Source organism: Stegodyphus dumicola, chromosome X2, assembly GCF_044657685.1.
Source record: "Stegodyphus dumicola isolate Sdum_Otavi_A_Nest chromosome X2, ASM4465768v1".
In the NCBI taxonomy this organism is placed as follows: Eukaryota; Metazoa; Arthropoda; class Arachnida; order Araneae; family Eresidae; genus Stegodyphus; species Stegodyphus dumicola.
In genome coordinates this window covers 52,549,096-52,568,849 of record NC_140781.1, presented here as the reverse complement: position 1 = coordinate 52,568,849, position 19,754 = coordinate 52,549,096, and the positions used below count along the sequence as shown (strand labels likewise).

Here is a 19,754-nt window from a genome sequence, read left to right as displayed (position 1 = left end):
CCATCTTGGAGTGATGATCTGCAACTGGGCGCATATTCCAGAGGTCCGCAGTTCGATTCCCGGCGAAGGCATTGCTAATTTTTCATTCTCTCTTGCTTCCAATGTAAAATTCTAATGTCTGTACAGTGGCGCCCGAACTAAAAGGGTGTTAGATGATTGTTCTCCACACCCAGGATTTGGCAATTAATTCCCCTAAAAACCTCAGTCGCCCTTTAAAAGGAGGAGTATATAAAGTATTTCTCCCACCTTCTCGGCATGTCTTCATGGTGTGATGTGTATCCAGAGGTCCGTGGTTTGATTCCTGGCAAAGGCATTGCATATTTTTCATCTTACCTGCTTCCAAAAAAATACCTAATGCCTCTACAAACTGATGAATCAATACAGCTGCATATATATCAATGAATGCATATCAGTGCACTGTATGTGACATGTACAAGTTTTGTTACTTTCATGTATAGTGTATATTTCTGTATTATGTGTTGATGAAACAGACTACCCATTCTCAACTACATATAAACAGTGTTTCATTTGTTTTATGTTTGATTCTTAAATTCCAAATCTTACTTGTTAATTTACCTTTATTTGCTGTAATTAAGCGATGAATCATTTTATCTCTTGCAAATCTCATAATACCATGTATAGTGTTATCCAATCTCTTAACATTTTTTCCATGAAGGTAAATATATTTTAATGTTTGGTGCATTCGTTCGATGTGCATGTTTGTGTTAACACCACTGTGAAGTCTAAAACAGTATGCCCAGCTAGATCTATTTTGTAAATAATATGTTTCAAAGTAATTTGCAAATTCAATAATGTCCGGATCTTCTTCAAGTAATTTTATTGCTGCTTCTTTCAGTGTATGAAAAGTATGAATGTCTTGTTCTAAGTGAGACCTACCGTATTTGACGGCATATAAAACACACTTTTTTTCTTAAATTTGGTCTCTAAAAAGTTACCTGCGTCTTATACGTGAAGGACACAGTCTTATACGTGAAGGTAATTGCATTCAATAATTGTTTATTTGGCTTTTATGAAACGTGAGAACTAAAAGAAACCATGCTATTGAAACTTTTTTCCTTGTGTGTGGCCATGTAAATAAGGGTGCGTCTTATATGCCATCAAATACAGTAATAATTTTATATGTTTTTGCCTGTTTTTCAACACCATTGATTTTTTTTTAAATTGTTTTTCCGGGTTCTATCAATATGCCATGCACAAAAAAGATGTTTCTGTAGTAAACCCATTTCAGACTTCCAAGCATTAAAAAAAGATTCAGCCATATCAGACATAAATATTTGTGGTTGTATTTGCCCAACTTTTTCTTTAATGCATGAAAAAAAATTGATAGCACAGGTTGGTCACATCGATTAGAAATTAAAAATGCACACAGGAATCCTTGGTGCAAATCATTTATTGTAAGTTAAGTTATGAGTTCAAATCTGTATGCATTAACCCCATGTGTACCATCAATACATATACAAGTCAGAACTAAATTTTTTCACTATCTCTCTTTGTGCTTCTGTCATCATTATCAAAACAAAATCATTTCCTTTTAGAAATTAATATTGTGTACAATATTCATTCATACTATGTTGATCCCTGGGTTTTATAAAATGAAATGCATTGATGTTCAGTATTTTGCATTTCAGGTACCCGTGTATCTACACAAACCCAATCATTTTCATGTTTAACAGAATTAGAAGACAAATTGAAAGATTTTTTGATGTTATGTAAATCATGTTTTGTAAGAAAAGGAAACCTCTCAAACCGGGCATCTCATAGAGAATTTCTAATTTCATCTAAAATATTATCCAGAGAAATTTTTGCTGCTATCTTTGATGCAATATTTTTTATTTCATCTGTTGTTAAAAATAAGTGACCTAAATCATTCCGATGCGCAGTATGTATTTTCTGATATGACACTACACATTTGCCATCTGTATGTTCTGTTACTTTTAATGCAGCTGCACAATATGTATTTATTTTATTGCTACCAAGGGTTTTTGAGTGACACAAACCTTTACTTTCTGATATAAAATTTCCTGAACAGTGGCATTACACCATGTATATTAAATATGCTTACTCCATAAGAAATTTTGACTTCGTACTATTTTCAATTTCTGCCTTCCATGCCAAAAAATCATTAAATGAATTAAATTCTAGTTCAGTATGATTCAAATCAACATCATGAACATTACTGAAATGAAATATTATTTCTCGCTTTTAAAAATTAGCATAACATACAGGACACACATAATTACCTGTTAGAAGTATGAATTTTATTTTGATGATATTTCCAATTTTTTAGGTCACTAAATTTCAGATGGCAGTCCTCACATTTGTAGTTTGGTGATTGACCACTTTTTAAAGAATCATTAATGTAGTATTATTAGAGTGTAATGTGTTGGTATGGCGTTTCAAACTGCATTTATTATGGTACGTTTTTAAGCAATCAGAACATACAAAATTACTCTCAGCCACACTAAAATTATTTGCACAATCAACCATACTATTAGAACTTAGTTTTCAGAGACTTAATTAATGTAGTATTATTGTACATATGCATGGCGTTTCAAATTGTATCTATAGTTGAAAGTTTTAAACAATCACGGCAAACAAAATCACTCTCAGCTGTACTAAAATCATTTGCACAATGAACCTTATCACTCAGAACACAATCAGAATTATCACACAGGATTACACCTTCCTGATTTTGATTCGATTCAGAATCAAAAATACCTTCTGGGCAAACAGAAGTACTTGGCCATGAAATAGGCAGTTTTTCTTGATTTTATGCGGAAGATATAATAATGGAAGCAAAATAAAAAAAGAGAACTGTATCATCAATCACACTTTACCACAGCAGTGCAAACAGTAATAACAGTAAATACGACGCGCCTTCAGGGAAATGACGACATGCGCAGTAATCTGCGCAGATGTTCAGGGAGGAACCGTGAGGAAACTAGCATCTGAGGGGCTAGACGCTTGTCTCACCACACTTCTCCCTCTCTTTGCATTGGGATGCGATTTTGAGAAAAAGCGGACGACTCCATCTTGGAAAAACGGCATTCGATATGTTTTGGTTTGCTGTATTTAAGTCGGGGTGGAATCCGGTCAGCTAACTGTGTTCTTTTCCTCGGTGAAATATTGCTATCATTTCATTGAAAGTGACCTGGTAATATTTCAGGATAAACCCTCGTACATTGGGCTAAGTTCTCACCTCTCATGGATGAGAGTACCTAAGTAAGAACTTAAAATTTTAGATACGTTTCTTAGGTTAAAATTCTGATTGAAATACTTCTTTTAAGGTATATGACTTAACTTTCCAAGATGTCACTAATTGTGTGTGTGAATTAAGGTAGTTTAATATATAACACCTGCTTCAAAGCTAACAGTAAAGTTTATTTTGTTTATTTGTCATTTAAAATTACCTGCTTATTGTCTTTCGGTGCCATCTTTCTACCATCACTGAAATAATTTACTCATCTCGAAGATCATTATCCCTTTTATTGTGTGTATCCATAATAACTGTCTAATTTTTTTTCTTTTATTGTTCATGTTGTAGCCGTACATTAAAAAACCCTTTCGCTTACTGTACTTCTGTCGTATTAGGAAAATCAGTTGCTTTTCTATCAACTGCAGTCATGATTTTAGTAACAATGTAGCACATTGCTGGAATTTAAAACAAAGAGGAAAATCATTTGCTTTTCTATCAACTGCAGTCATGATTTTAGTAACAATGTAGCACATTGCTGGAATTTAAAACAAAGAAGGCTACTTTTGAAGTTTTATATATTAAGAAACGGTATTAGATATTTCTCCTTGTGTATAATTATTCTTTAATTTCAAAGTAGTTAAAATCTAATGATTCCTTTCTTTCCCCCCTTGGCCTCTTCTAGTGTAATTTGTCATCATTTTTGTGCACTCTTGGATTGCAGAACATGATATCGTTAAAGAAAAAGAACGAAGATGGAACGGACAAATAATGCAGAGCAAAAAGACATCTGTGGCTGGTAATTCTTGTTTTATCTTAACTTTATTACCATTAGAAATGCTTGAATGTTATAATTTGTACGTCCCTTCTCACATGTTGCTTTATATTGGAGTTTTACTAGTTATTTATTTTACATGATCGTTTCACATTATGTTTTAATGTTTAGGTTAGCATTTGTACATTAATTTGTGCATTAATTTAGGTTTTGAATTCCATATTGAATTGTCTGAATTGGTGCTTTCTTTATATTGTATTGTAATATTCGAAGTGAGGTTGAACTGTTAATCACACTATAATTATCCAAATTTTGAGATTTGTTAGAGTTCTGTTGCTTCGTAGTGGTTTCAAAATTACTGCTGTAGTGTAATTTTTCCCAAGTGGCCTCCTTTTGCATTACGAGGAGGAGGCTAAACATTTTCATCTCTGTGTGGCCTAATATTTTCCCTGTCCAATGGGGTCTTCTCTTCCGAACAGGCCAGTGTAATTGCACTGCATGTGTATAAACCAATTTTGTTTAATTTTTTTCAACTTTAGAGTCTCTCTATCAAGTGCTGTTTCTCATAAAACCATAGCGTTAATCTTTGGATTATGGTAACTTGGAGATTTTTCGTGAAAATTTGGCAAGAACCCTTCTACAACAACCTTCTACTTTTTTTTTTTTTTTTTTTTTTTTTTTTTTTTTTTTTTTTTTGCACCATTTTGTCTTTATGAAGTAAAGACAGGTTTATTTATTTATTTTTTTTTTTATTTCCTCAACATTTTTTCCAACAATCTGCTAGCCGAATTACGCTTATGCTATAAATTTTATGGAACAAAAGTGCTTAATCATAACAAATATTAACTGCAAAATTGGGAGAAAGTGCAGGTTTGCAAACTCCTTGCCAAGGTTTTTAGAATGGCACATACATGGCAACCATGTACACGTTGACCTATTTTTACTTAAAAAAAATCCCAGAATTGCGCACACTCTTGACTTTATCCATGTACAAAGCTTTTTTCTCATAAATTAGAAAAATTTGCACGAAAATGCAGGAAAATTTTATAAATCTTTAAAGTCGGTAAAAAGGACATATATGAAATTACCTGATCGCGAAAAAGTATATACCGTTTCCAAGGATGAACATTTGCACGTATAAAATATCCAAAAACTTTTCCCTCTAAATTATCTATTATAAACGTCACCTGCGAATTTATAACGCAAACATTAAAAATGGTTGCTAATACTTAGTGTCAAATATTTAAATTATTTCCATGCACGTTTACTTCTGCTGAAACGTATTCCAAAATGCTACAAACATATAATTCCCAAAATAACTATCATTTAATTAAAATATAGTTTAATTAAAAAACACTACTTAAAATAGAAATAAACACATACAATAAATTAATAAAAATTAACTTAAAATGTTAATTACTTTAAACTAATTCATTGCTAATAAAAATTTTCCAATAATAGCATATTATCTTATTTATTCCTTATATTTACAACAATGCATAAAAATAATATCCTCAAATGATTAAGAATACTAACTTACCTGATCTTCTACAGAACCTTGAGTGCATGGCGGATCACAAAATGTCCATTTTCACCACATTTCTTTCACCGCCATTCAAACTTATCTGTAATATCCTTCCTTTCACACAATCTCATTTCATTCCCACATTTTGGACATTCATACTTATCCACAATTAATCCTACACTCATACAGCATTCAAGCAATTCTTTTGGATTATCAGATAAACGCAATAAAAATTTTGAATTCACATTAGATAGCGCCATGGGATCCAAAAATTAAGCAACACTGTTTCACACAACACAGAATGAAGCTAAATACAAAATGCTATAAAGTACTGCAGATATTTTTCCAAATTTCCCCCCTTTTCCGATTGAAGAGCTGTCCTTCGTCCATAAATGTCACATGACATATCTCATGATCTCTCATTTCTCTCAGACAAAAAATCCGTAATTGGAACTGGGTTCTTCTCACATTATTGCCAAAGTCCTAGGTAGTAACCTTCATCGCCTACCAAAATGTCGCCAAACTGCCTGTTACCATATTCCAAAGATTAGCTAACCATTGAAAGTTAAATGTTCAACAACAAAAAAATAAATAAATAAATAAATAAAAATTTAATGAGTACTCGTAAAGTTATTATTATTATTTTTTTTTTATATTTATTACGTGCTCCGCCCTTAGGCACTACATGGACAGGGAGGGACTCCCCGTGGAGGTCTTTTTAAGGAAAACTGGCTCGTATCTACGTTACACATGGGGAAAACCACGAAAACGCCCATGCAGCCAGCGCGTTCGCCGGGACTTGAACCACGGAACGAACTACCAGTGTTCAACGGCTTATACCGTTCGGCCGCTGGTGTGCTACTCGTAAAGTTAGTGGATCGAAAATGTCTTCTGTTAAGGATGCTCAAAATGTGCTTTTTCTTAGTTGTTTTAAGCATACTTTATTGTATTTTTCCTTAATCTGAACTATTTTGGCGTATTGTGAAGTTTTATGAACCAATTTGCAAAGACCTATTTAAAATTGATTCGATAAATAAAAATTAATTTTGAGATCAAATCAGAGATGTTTTATTATTATTGAAGTAAAATTCTGCAGATTAACTTTCAACTTTGTTTTGAAAAGCACTCTGAATGTTTCTTTTGGACTTTTTTCCGTTCTCTTGGCAAATGCATGAGAGAATTATTTTTTGAAAAAGCTGATGTCTTTTGCTTATAAGAATGACTAATGCAACTGTAACCGTGTCGCTGTAAAGAGCACATGTTTCCCAGTAGCTCTTTTAAAGTCTCCTGTTTTTTCTTTAATTGGGTCAATCTTGTCTAGAAGATCAGACATTGCTTTTGTGTTATTTAACAATTCTTTCATCTTATCTTAGGTTAAAAAGCTCTTCTTCGTAATGAGCGTTTTTATGGGGATGTTTCCATAACCGGCACTTGGCAAAATTGCGGATTTGTTTACATCGGAAGTGAGCGTACGTGCACCAGAATATGGTAACCCTGATAATTGTTGCAACCCGCACAGGGAATTTTCCTGAAGGAGGAAAAGGGAAATTTTCTGTTTACTTTTCGAACATTACGGTAAGAGAAAATAAAGTTTGAAAGTCGCAAATCATTATTAGTTCATATTTTCGCAAAACGTTTATGGGGTTTATTTTTCGAACATTACGGTAAAAGAAAATAAAGTTTTTTATATTTTCGCAAAACGTTTATGGGGTTTGGGGAGTTAAAAAATGCAGCAAATTATTATTATTAACATAACAAAATGTTCCTTTTTTAGGTATTATATATGTTATAAATATTGCTATTGCCATGAAGACAAACTGGGCAAAGTTAAAATGATACCAACAACAACAGCATTTAATTTATTATAGCTTTTTTCTTACTTTTACTAGAATTCTAATGATAAAATGATTAGTGCATTTAAATACATATTAAATGAAAATATTAAAATAGATATGGAGATGCATTAAATATGATTTGGACTAATTTAATTATGTATTCTTACATATATAGCTATGCACATTTAATTTTTCTCAATAAAAATAATTAAGCTATCGTTATTATTTTTATATGTCTATACATTTTTTAACTCTGCACATAGCTACTTAGAAAGAAAGATATATGGGTAGGATATAAGAAGATAAAAATTATTAATCTTCCCTTCAAAGTCAAATGGATATAGCTGTAGTATATGATTTCAAAAAAAGTAAATCATTAGAATATTAAGCTGAAAATATAAGTCTGAAAGAAAGAGATTTTTCTTAAATTCAAACTGTGCACAAAACATTTCAGATGCATTCAAACTCTGAACTGGAACATGTTAATTTACTGTTGTGGAACTAATATGAAAACAATATTGTTGACAGCATAGTAGTGTACCACCAAAGAATTTATGCTGGGAGAAGAAGCAAAGCTTCGATGACACCACAAAGCCAAATGATAACTGGCTTAATTTTTACTCTTTTTATGCATAAAATGTCATAGTTGTTAGTATCTCATTAAAATGTATTTTCTAATAATATAATGATTTGCAAATGATGGAAATTTACTTGTCATTAAAACATTTTGTTCTAAACATGCTTCAGCTTATCAAAGAAGTTAAAGCTATTCCAACCTATCCCCCATATTAAAAGTTTTTTTGATTAAATCAGGTTCATGTCTAATGCATCAAAAATATAAATAAACTTTCTTTAGTATTTGTCAAACATCAGTTCTCATGGCCTTAAATTGGATGCAAGATTTATTTCACAAAGTTATGTTTTCACTTATGGGGCAAAACTTTTAAATTTGTTATTTGAATCTGTTACATTAGTCTTTATTTTAAAGAAATATTGTATGTCATATGGCCATGAAGGCAACCTGGTTAAAGTAGAAATGAAATCAAACTTTCTAATTAATGTGATTTGAAGCCATTGTGTTATACTTCGAGGAATATGTTATATGGTAAATATGTGTGCTCATGTTTTTCCTGGAAAGGGCATAACATTTTTTTACAGAAATAAGTTACCAACCTAAATCTATTGTCATGGCAATTAAATTTTTCTGAAAGAGCAGGATTATTTATAAGCCAAGTGCTAAACCTTTGTATTATTACCCTGATCATGAAATTTTAAATGGTGATTTAATTTCTTTTTTCAGGTTGAACTGCCCTTCAATGAAAGCTTTTGCTCGATGTGTGGCCTGTAATAGCAATAAATGGGACTTTTGTGAACTGAAATCTGTTAGGCTTTCAAAAATCCAGAAAGGTAAAGTTTAACTTTTTATTTAAGCCTAATGTTCTTAAAATATATTAGAATATCCATAGGTGACATTTGATTATTGTTTAATAAAGACACCATAACAAAATAAGCTGATTGAATCACCAAATTTGTAACTTGTTTCTTTTAAATATATCCAGACTGTCTGCTTTAATAAGGAAGTAACATACAGTGCATATATAGTAGTGTTTTGATTTTCATTTATCATTTTATTCTGTTTTAAGTATGAGTTCAGCAATGCTCCAACATAAGGTATTCCAATTTATATGAGCTTTAAGTCGTACAGCTCCTTATTTTATTTTGCATATTTATACTTGTTGTTTTGAAATTGTCAATAATTCATAAAATGCTGATGAACAAAACATTACTATGCCTATATATAAGAATTAGCTTTAATGAAATAAGAAGCATCAAAGTGTATGCTAATTGCCATAAAACTCCATACCCTTCTTCAAAACAGTACTTCAGTTATAACTGTGTTAACAGACGATGCAGTTGTTCAACATTTTTATACATTGTGCTGTTACTTTCATACTTTGGTTTAGGAAAGTAAATGGGATTTGATATTCTATATTTCTTCTTTTTTCCCCACATTATAATTATGAATCGAGTTATCAGAAAAGAATAATTAATTTTATGAAACCATTAGCATCAGAATAACTCCATTTCTTGCACATGTACTTTTTGTTTCCAATGGTGGATGCTTGCCTATGCCGGCATTGGCCACTCCTAAAATCAGATATGGTGATCTATTATGGAGGCACCTAATAGGCAGGCCACCTTTGCCTCCTATGAAGGGACAGATAATTTACATCCATGCCTTGTTCGTTATTCGAACCCGGGTCCCTCAGTATTGTACTCAGGCTTCCCTAATCACTATACCATCCGGGCAGCTACGACTTTATTTTAATATGCTATTTTGTATTGATATGTAATATGAAAAATACATTTTTATTATGTATTTTTTAAAACAAGTGCTTTTTAGTCATTGGTTCTATTTAACTAGAATTCACATGTATTGTTTTATATGCAAAATAAATACGACCCAGACTGATTGGAATCTGACTTCAGAGCTTTCGCTCGTCGCATCTGTCGCATAGCTTCAGAGCTATAACTGTGTTATATTTAATTTTTAGTACTTAAATATTAATTTGTTAAAGTTAAAAAGTAATAAAGCTGAAGAATGTCAATGTGATATATTTCTTAACAATAATGTGCAGTAGTCCCTCTTTAAAAATGGTTTTGATTATCTGCAGACAATAAAAATTGAGAAAGTTATGAAAATTAGATTATTTTGTTGAATTCAAATTGGCCAAATGATAAAGATATACAGTCAAAAGTCGTTAATTCGGACACCCATAATCCGGAATGATCTATAATCCGGACCTCAAAGCTACAAACTTTCTGCGCATGCGTTGCGTTCACGCATGCGCACAGGCGTTTAAGAGTGCGCGTAAGACCTTTACGGCTGCGAATATGTTTGTGCACATGCGCGTTTAATGCGTAACGGAGGTATAAGCTAAGCTAAAATTATCTGATTCAGTTAATGTTGCACATTGCGTTGCTCCTTAATCTTTGAATTGGATCCTGCTTATTATTTTTTGCAGACTTTTAGAACAATTTCATAAAAGTAAGCTTGAACTTTTGATTATGTCAAATAGAATTTCCGATATATATTTACTAATACGTAATTTATATCTACAAAGCGAAAGTATGTTCTGAAATTCGAAATCTGTTTATCAATTTCACGCCGCGGATTGGAAGTTGATCTGTCAGCACTATCCTTATCTTCAGGGCAGATGTTTTTATTTTATTTGGCTTATAATTCCTTACTAAGTATAGTATTTCATGTCTATGTACTCCGTCTTTGATATGATTTAAATCAACCTCGTCATTATAATTCGCTTTCGATAGTGAAGAAAGTGACCCAGAGGTTATTGAAAACGAAAACATTTCCATTGACAAATTAGTCGGTATTCTCAACACAGCAATTATAGGACTTGAACAGCGGAACTTTGTAACTAAACGAGAAATTATGTCTGTTTAATAGAATTCAAGAGAAAGTGTTATCACATGAAACGAAGCAACTTACATTGAAATAAATGTTTAATAAAGTAAACAAATAAATATTAAGCTTTTTCTTTTTGTAAATTTTGATACCCTTTAGATCATAATTGTTCTTTATTTCATAAATTATGGTTTCATATTTTTAATTTTGTAATTTCTGCATGCCATCTTACCAGATTTAAACTGATGATCTATAATCCGGAAAAATCGATAATCCGGAATCGCCGAAGTCCCGACGAGTCCGGATTAACGACTTTTGACTGTACTTGCATATAAATCACTTCTGCATATGATTGAAGCTTTACAATATGTGCTTGTTAACTTCAGTTGTCTATAGTATTATTATTATGACAGTTTAACACTTGATATTTGCAGCACATTACCTCAGATTAGAACTATAGGATAAAATGTAGTTGAAAACTTTGGGAGGTTATAAATGAAATAAACGCAGAAGAAATTAACTCAAGCCATTACTATTGTGAATGAATAACAGAGCAGTTAGAAAATTTATTATAATTCAGAATTAATGTTTAGTACTGGCAAAGAGAAAGTGAATAGTGTATTAAGTTAGATAGTTTTCACAATAGAAATATTAACTTAAATAAAAAGAACAAAACTATAAATTTTCCCTCATTAATTATTAATATTTTTATTATGTTTCATTATTAAACATGTTTATTACTTGTGTATCCTGCCAAATAGACTGGCTGCATGGAAGTTTTCATAATTTTCTCTATGTGTGACATGAATTTATGCATCCAAAATGCTAACCTTTGTATGCAACACTCACTCATTTCTAATGCTTTAAAGTCCCAATACTCATTTAATTTAGCATTTGCAGTATCAGCGTTGTTACACTATGAGTATTACTAATATTTTAATTCAGTGCTGCTTTCTAATTACTTTCACATTTATTTTATTCAATAAATAAATTAACTAAAATATAAAATTTATTGTGAATCGATTTTGTAATTATTTATGTTTATAATTTTTATCCCTTCCAGCTGATTAGGTGTGCAGAAGCAGCAGACTTGTAAATGTGAAGGAGCTATTTGCTTAGTTATGCAGTAGAATTCACCACCCTGCGGCAAGCTTCATTAAAGCTGTGAACAGCCAAGCTAACCATCTTCAGGGCAAGTAGCTGCATCAAGCAAACCCAATGACATTCCAAAGAGGAATGTCAGTCAAAATAAAAACTTAATACCTAAATCTCGGTTTCAAAGCTCTTGACTTCAAAGACTTCTTCATTTCTCTAACTAAATTTGCTGCTGCTGTACACAAAGGGTCGTCAATGACTGTTATAAATGATATCAGTCTCTGCCATGGGGATGCAATGTTAAGCATTTTAAAGAATGCTTGGTCTATTCAGTATTCAACATGTGTATTCAAATGTGTATTAAATTATTTATTACACTTCAGCACTATTTGCGAACCGATATTTCAAAGATAAACTAAATACTCTTTCGGGAGCGCCAGAAGTTTTTCCGCGAGGCCTTTGTAGATAAAAAGATACCGATTTTCCACAAAATCAAGACAGCAGGCAGCAGGTCATTTTCTAATGTTCATTATACAATGATTAATAATTTCGTTTTGAGACAGATTTTGCACTATTAATTAATGGAATATTAATTATTACAATTACAATTAATGCAGCTGTAATTGCAGTTGCATGCAAAGTTGATGCTTTAAAAATGTCAAGATTTATAGGACGAAACAATAAAAGAATCAGTCTTAAAAATCAAATTTTGGCCTTTTTACGACTGACATTTTAACAGTTCTGTTTTTATATTTGTGCTTTTCTTTCACAAAAGTAACTTCTATATCAAAATTAGAATTTACAGAAGATTAGACCAGAGTTTATCAAACAATTCTGGATCCCTGTTTGCTTTCCGTATTTTTATAAAGCCATCTGCCTCTTTCATATATGTATTCATATTAATTAAAAAGTACGATTTAATTAGTTTTAATGTAATTAATTAAATTAACATTTTATTTTTGTTTTAAATTCGTTTATAAACCGTTGCAACCATATATTATCCCCTGTATTATATTTAAAGAAATTAAATATTGAAGAATCTGCATAAATGTATGGAGTGGACACCAACTGGGCGAATGAAAATCCTCCCCGTTCTGCTATAGTCCAATTGCGCGAATCAAAATTTAATTCCTCCCTTTGCCTACAGGGTTACAATTTAACTTTTCAAAGCCAATTGTAGCCAAGAGGAAAATAAAAATAAAGGAATACAATTTATATCTACAATCAGAAGAACAAGTAAAGAATATCTAACAAGCACGCTAATTACTTGAATAACAGTAATAAATTAAAGAGCTAACAAAGAAAATTAAAGGTATTGGTAAAATACATATCAGCATTACAAACATTTCTTTAACTACAATATTAGAGCAAAGAGTATTATAATAGTATTATGAATTAAATAATTATAAAGCATACCAATTATATTTTTTATAAATTGCATCAATAATAGTCGATGTCTGAACTAGACTGGAAAATTGAATATAGTTCACTGCCGTGCAAAAGATTATTCCGAATGAAAGTGTGTTAAAGTGTGCTAGAAATATTTTTGGTTAATTAAAGTAATCATGTAAATGTTTGCAGAAATTAATAGTTAAATTTAAAAAAAGGTTAGCATGAAATCTATTATAACAACATTACTATGCGTTTGGAACACTGACGTATGAATTGTAAAAAAATTTAAATTATTATGCTAAGAAGTTTTTTCTAAAATTTATCTAGAAGGAAAGAATTAAGATAACAGTACTGCAAACTAATGTAATTAATCAGGCCTCTCAGTAAATAAAAGCTTATTTTTTTAACCAAAAACTAAAAATTGGGATGCAAAAGTTTGTGTAATATACTTGGAAATATCTGAACATATAATTAATTAGAAACGTACAATTAAATTAATAACAAGCTAATTAACAGTAACATTAAGCTTAATTTCATTCTATCTGAAACAAGCAATCGATCAGGAGCACCGCATAACTGAAGTTTTATTGCTATTTTACGTAGATTTGCGTAGAAAATAAATATCTGCACTTGTGAAACAAGTGAATAATATACTGATGGTCAACAGGAATTAAAATACAGTGGTTAAAAATATAACTCCTTGTCAGAAGGTATGCAAAGTTACCATAGCTACAGAAATTGAATGATTATGGAAAACTCATAAAGTTAAACGCTACAGTGTGGAAAGAATATTCTGGAATAAACATGTTAAGAAAATTAGATGGAGAAATAATCCTTAATTTATTGATATCCATATAAACTCTATGCTTGTAGAGACATTAGGACTTTTTTGGAGCAGGGAAGATGAAAAATAAGCAACGCCTTTGCCGGGAATCGAACCACGGATCTCTGAAATACCGGCTCAGTGTGCTGAGCACTACACCACGAAGGCACGTTAGGAAAGCGGGATAAATACCTTATATACTCCCCTTTCTAAAGGGCGTCTGGGGTTTTTAAGGGGACCCAATCGCGAAATCCTGGGTGTGTAGAATCCTTTTAGTTCGGGCGCCACTGTAGAGACATTAGAATTAATTGGAAGCAGGCAAGATGAAGCAAACCCTTCGCCGGGAATTGAACCACGGAGGTCTGAAATAAGGCTCAGTGTGCTGACCACTACACCACGAAGGCACGCTAGGAAAGCGGGAGAAATACCTTATATGCTTTTGGAAAAGGTTACAATAAATTTGGACCGAGGTATCAATCATCGAATATGAGTTAATTTCTTTCGTTATTTTTTCTTATTAAAGGGATTTGTAAAAAGATATGCTAAGGTAAAGGTGAAAATTTTTCCAATATTTTTAAAGAATAAATTAAAAATATATTTTTGCTTCATGAATTGAAACTTTTACGATGCATTTTTACACAGTAAATGAGTGTAAAAAAAGAAAGAGCTGGGGGAATTTCTTGGATTAGAAACTCGGGTCGAACTACCAATGTTTAGTGACTTTTCCGATTGATCAAAAAATCATTTGAAATTAGGGTTTTTTTTTTTTTTTTTTTTTTTTTTTTTTGTGTGTGTGTGTGTGTATGCAAGTAAAGGAAATTCGCTGAACACTGGTAGTTCGGTCCGAGGTTCAAATCCCGCGAACGGGCTGGCTGCATGGGCGTTTTCGTGGTTTTCCCCATGCGTAACGTGTATACGAGCCAGTTTCCCTTAGAAAGTCCTCCACGAAGGCATCCCTTCCCTTAGGCAGATAGCCCTCGTGTGCTTTGCCATAATTAAATACACCATATTAAATACACCTTTTAATCGTTAAGAAAGCATTGCAAATTATGTTTTAAGTTGGGAAAATACAGCGAGCAGCCCAGCTGTAAAAACCGCTGCAAACTGGTAACTCGTTCCAGATTCGAGCACCTCGAACGTATTGGCTACGGATTATTTTCGTAGTTTTCCCATCTGTAACGTGGATACTAGCCAGTTTCCTTTAGAATGTACCTCACGGGCATTAATCCTTGCCTTGAAGTACCTAACGACGGAGCACGAAATGAGTAATTAAATAAAAAATAAATAATCTGCAAAACAACTTTAAAAATTTGATCTCCTGTCTGTGATGAAAGTTCATGCCCCTGTTCTTTTATTTTATTTTTTTTTAGTCCAAAGGAGTAATTTGCCCACAAGGACTATTAAATTCGTTTTGGGATTTTGCGTCGAAAATTTTGAAAGGCTATATCACTTTTTAAATCGTTGCCACCACATATTATTTCCCTGTATTATATTTAAAGAAATTAAATAATGAAGAATCTGCATAAAGGTATGTATGTTTCTCGCATTGTGATAAAACAACGGTACCTAGAGCCATAAAAATTTCAATAACGTAATCTTCCGTAAAATATGGGCATGTGGACGCCCTAATTTGAATTTGAAATTTGTTTTTTTATCGATTTCATATTTTGCAACACTTCAACGAATTTTTGATTAAAAAAACTAAACGATTTAAAAGCTAGCAATAGTAACACTCTAAGAAGGATTTAAGGGGAAAAAAAAAACTTTTTGTTTCCAGAGCGCGAGACTGTGTATCGAAAGGACCTTCTTTCTCAAACACTGTTATTAATAACGTAATAACACAATAATTAATAATGCAATTAAGACCGAAAATTTTCTTCACAATAAATTTTACGAAATAATTATAGATGCTTCTTTATATGTATTTTCACTCATACAAGGCAATCCACATTATCTGGGCTAATCGGGATTTTACACTTTTCGGACTAATCGGGAATGAAAACGTGATTAATCAAAACTTAATTGTTACAAAACGTGTGTAAAATATTTATCTGGGCAGACAATAACGCGAGTTAATTAATTCAGATTTAAATAATTTTGTCGCTTATGATAATTTCCCCTTTGCAATACATAATTTAGCATGCTTTTAAGTTATTCACCCAAGGTCAATATTTCTTTCGGATCAAGACTGTTTCGGTCCTGTTCTTATGGCGGAAGTATTTAAATTATTTTCATACGTCTGCTCTAAGAATCAAAATATTTTCAATATAAGTACGATGCATAATCAAGAAATGATTTTTTTTTTCTATATCTCAATAGAAATATTAAAAAAAAATCTAATCTATATTTGCCATTTGCACAACCTATTGGATATTTGTATTAAATATGCACACAAAAAATATTAGATTAAAAATTGGTTGCCATTTTAATTAGCAAAATTTAAGTTATAATACGTTAATTCTAAAATTTAGTGTGAGATTTGGCCCTGTTTGAGATAGATCAATTTCGTTACGTCTGGTCTTAGTTCGATTAGTTTTAACCATAAATTAGGATCCAATTTTAATTTTGTTCTGTATTTATTTTTCAAGTACAACATGGAAGAAATGGTCTAGTGGTTAGCGTCGCTGACTGCCGAATGTCCCGGGTTCTAATCCCGGAGATTGGAAGGCATGGCAGTTTGTAAATGTATAGTGTCGGTGCGGCATGGCGGCAGTCTAATTATGCAGCGAGCCGAAAGTCCTCTCGTGTAGTTTGGAGGAAAGGGAGAGGGTAGGAGACCCTCGGACCCGTTCCCCCGGTGTGCTCTCCATCAAAATTTGGGGCGGACCGTTCCTTGCCACGAGGTATTTCGTGCGCTTGGGTTGATGTTACGGCAACTGAGCATAAGTAACAACAACAGGAGTTAAGCATAAGTAACAACAACAGGAGCTTTCAAGTGATACCTGGGAACAGACCGCCCTCTTAGCATGCTTTTGTGGTGTAGTGTTCATCACGCAACCGTATCCAGCTCTTATATGCCTTCCAGTAATTTCGAGAAGTGGAAAGTACTAGAGATTTCTCAGTGACCGGCGTAAAACTATCGAGAACAGAGAGAGCGTCATTTTCTCAATTTTAGTCTAGAGCTGAATTCGGAGTATTTAGACATTTGACAGAGCTTCGCCTTTTCGATACGCTTTGCATGGCGTTAACTTTCTTAGTAGTTTGAAATTTTAACTACTGATTGCGCTGTGTGATACTGAGAAAAGCTGTACGAGTATGCTTGTGGAAAGTTCCAGAACTGTAAGGTCTTTCTTTTGGTAAAAGAAATTTTATCAAGCTTTCATCGGTTCTGTGTGCATTAATTAAGATATTACCTTTGAACAACACAACAATAAGTAAAATATAAAACCGAGAACCTATTTTATTGCAAATTCCAAACAATCTATTCTATTGAAATTTGTGCGAGTCTGTCTGTTTGTACTTTTGTGACATCATCTCCTCCGGAACGGCGGAGAGTTGAGTTTCGTTCCCTTGGATTCCAAAAACTCGTGGAAAGCCATTTGGACCATTTTCATCATCGCACAACGTTCATCAGCCGAAATATTAATTACAATCTCCGAAAAGTCAAATTTTCGCATTCATTTTTTCCAGTGGCAACAGTCTCGCGCGCTGTAGATTTTATATTTCGAAAAATGATGCCACTCTTCGCTTTCTATATTAGAGTCTTTTAATAATAATAATAAAAAAAATTGTTAGTTTTACAAAATATAAACTTAAAATAGCATTGCCAAACATTAAATGTATTAATATTATATAAAGTCATATTCTGTGGGTGAAGAAAACACATTATTGCATGTGACGTCATTGTATGTCGAAAATGTTTCGTGAATGTCATCATTTTAAATAAACACACACACACACAGATCGTATTTTATTCTCGAGTGTCAAGATGTAGAAACATCTTTTTACTCGACTTCTGATAAAGATCGGGTGGGGGGAGAAAGAGAAGGTTGAAAGGAGTGAGGGAGGCGGATGAAAGAGATTTTAAGTAAAGAGCTGCTGTTGGCAACTTTTTTGGGTGAAAGTGCAGAATCGTCCACTGCTTGCCGCGTTTTTAAGAATTGCACATACTTGGTATCCATGTACACGACGACCTAGTTTTCACTTAAAAATATGTTCCAGAATTGCAGAAAAATGGCATTGGGTACTCCCTTGACTTTACCCATATACACATCGACCTATTTTCACTTAAAAAGTCAAAGAAAATTGACAAAAATCCAATTCTTCTTGCTCTTGTAAAAAGCGCCAAACAAATAAGTAGGCGATTCTGCGCCAGGAAAATAAGTGGGCGATTCTGCACTTTAGCCCTTTTTTGCTTCAGGTTAGGATAACTGACTGCCACATTAGTTGTTTTATTGACACTGAGAAAAAGTTGTTATATTTCATTAAATTTAAATCATGACGTCATGCGTGTTAACTTGTTGAAGTGTCAAAAGTTATTTTTTCCTGGTTTGGCAACAATAAATTAGTTACGGATTGATTGCTGCTTGAAAATAATAAGTGTACAGATGTGAAACATAATTATAAATTTTGTTTCGGCCGCAGCCCGTTAGTATAGCAATAAAATTTGAATATTGTCTATCTCTTCAATTCTTAATAATTTGTCGAATAATTGAATCGCCATGTTGATGTTAAAAAATGCATAATAAAAATATCTATCTTTACAGTTTGGCCGCGGAATTAATAATAGTTCAAGGTCAGTTTCGTAGCTAGAACTCTCGGTCTCCTGTGCAAAAAGATTTCCTGTCCCCCCCTCCCCAATAAATTTACTGTGTTTAAAAAAAGAGGGGGGGAAGAAAGTTTAGATTTGCAGAGATTTTTAAATAAAATCCAGTAGGTTTTACATGCAAGTATATTTCCAATTTCTATATAAAACCTGCGCCAATCCAACATACAATTTTTTTAGAAAATATGTATGGTAAAGTTTTGTCCCCCTTCTTTGAAGAAAGAGCGGTAAAGTCGCTGAACACTGGTAGTTCAGTCCGAGGTTCAAATCCCGGGAACGGGCTGACTGCATGGGCGTTTTCGTGGTTTTCCCCATATGTAACGTGTATACGAGCCACTTTCCCTTAGAAAGCCCTCCACGAAGGCATCCCTCCCTTTAGGCAGATAGCCCTCGAGACTTTCCTATAATCACATACACACACACACACACTTTTAAGAAAACTTTTTGGTATACTAAACTACTCGAATACATCATTTTTATACGTGTTTCAAGTTTAAATATGTAAATGTAGTTCAGCAGGGCATTCATGGGCCCCCTATGCAACTGCATTCCTTGCGTACCCTTATTTACGCCACTGTTCAAGGTCAAAGGGCTTCTAATATAATAAAAGACTATAGTGCATTGTTTGTTATCGTTTTAAAATAAGTTTCAGCTGTATGTGCATTTCGTTTAGAAAATAAAAACATATCACTATTTTAGAAAAATAAAGCGTTCAGAAAGAACGAGGAATGTTTTGTATACGGAGATGTTTAACCGATTTACGAAAACATTATTTATAATGTATTTTGTCAGGTAAGGATGAAAGAAAGGAATAATTAATTACAATAGATATATTAAATTAATTTTTAATATATTTCCTAGAAATCGAGCAAAATAAAGACTGAAATTTTCCAGAAAATCGTG

The 19,754-nt window shown here is 32.6% G+C and overlaps 2 long non-coding RNA genes across 3 annotated transcripts in view; both read left to right on the top strand.

The window, feature by feature from the left end:
* LOC146992752 (uncharacterized) overlaps positions 1-19,754 on the top strand; it is a 139,881-nt gene that overhangs the window by 72,905 nt on the left and 47,222 nt on the right. Inside the window, exon 2 of the long non-coding RNA XR_015039174.1 lies at positions 3,900-4,013. This is a non-coding gene — a long non-coding RNA (uncharacterized LOC146992752). The remainder of the gene's footprint in view (positions 1-3,899; positions 4,014-19,754) is intronic.
* On the top strand, positions 6,762-12,609 carry LOC146992754 (uncharacterized). Of its 2 annotated transcripts, none has more exons than XR_015038985.1 (3): positions 6,762-7,178; positions 8,650-8,756; positions 11,840-12,609. It is a non-coding gene; the product is annotated as an uncharacterized LOC146992754 (long non-coding RNA). The 2 variants fall into 2 exon arrangements; XR_015038984.1 differs by having other exon boundaries at positions 6,763-7,089.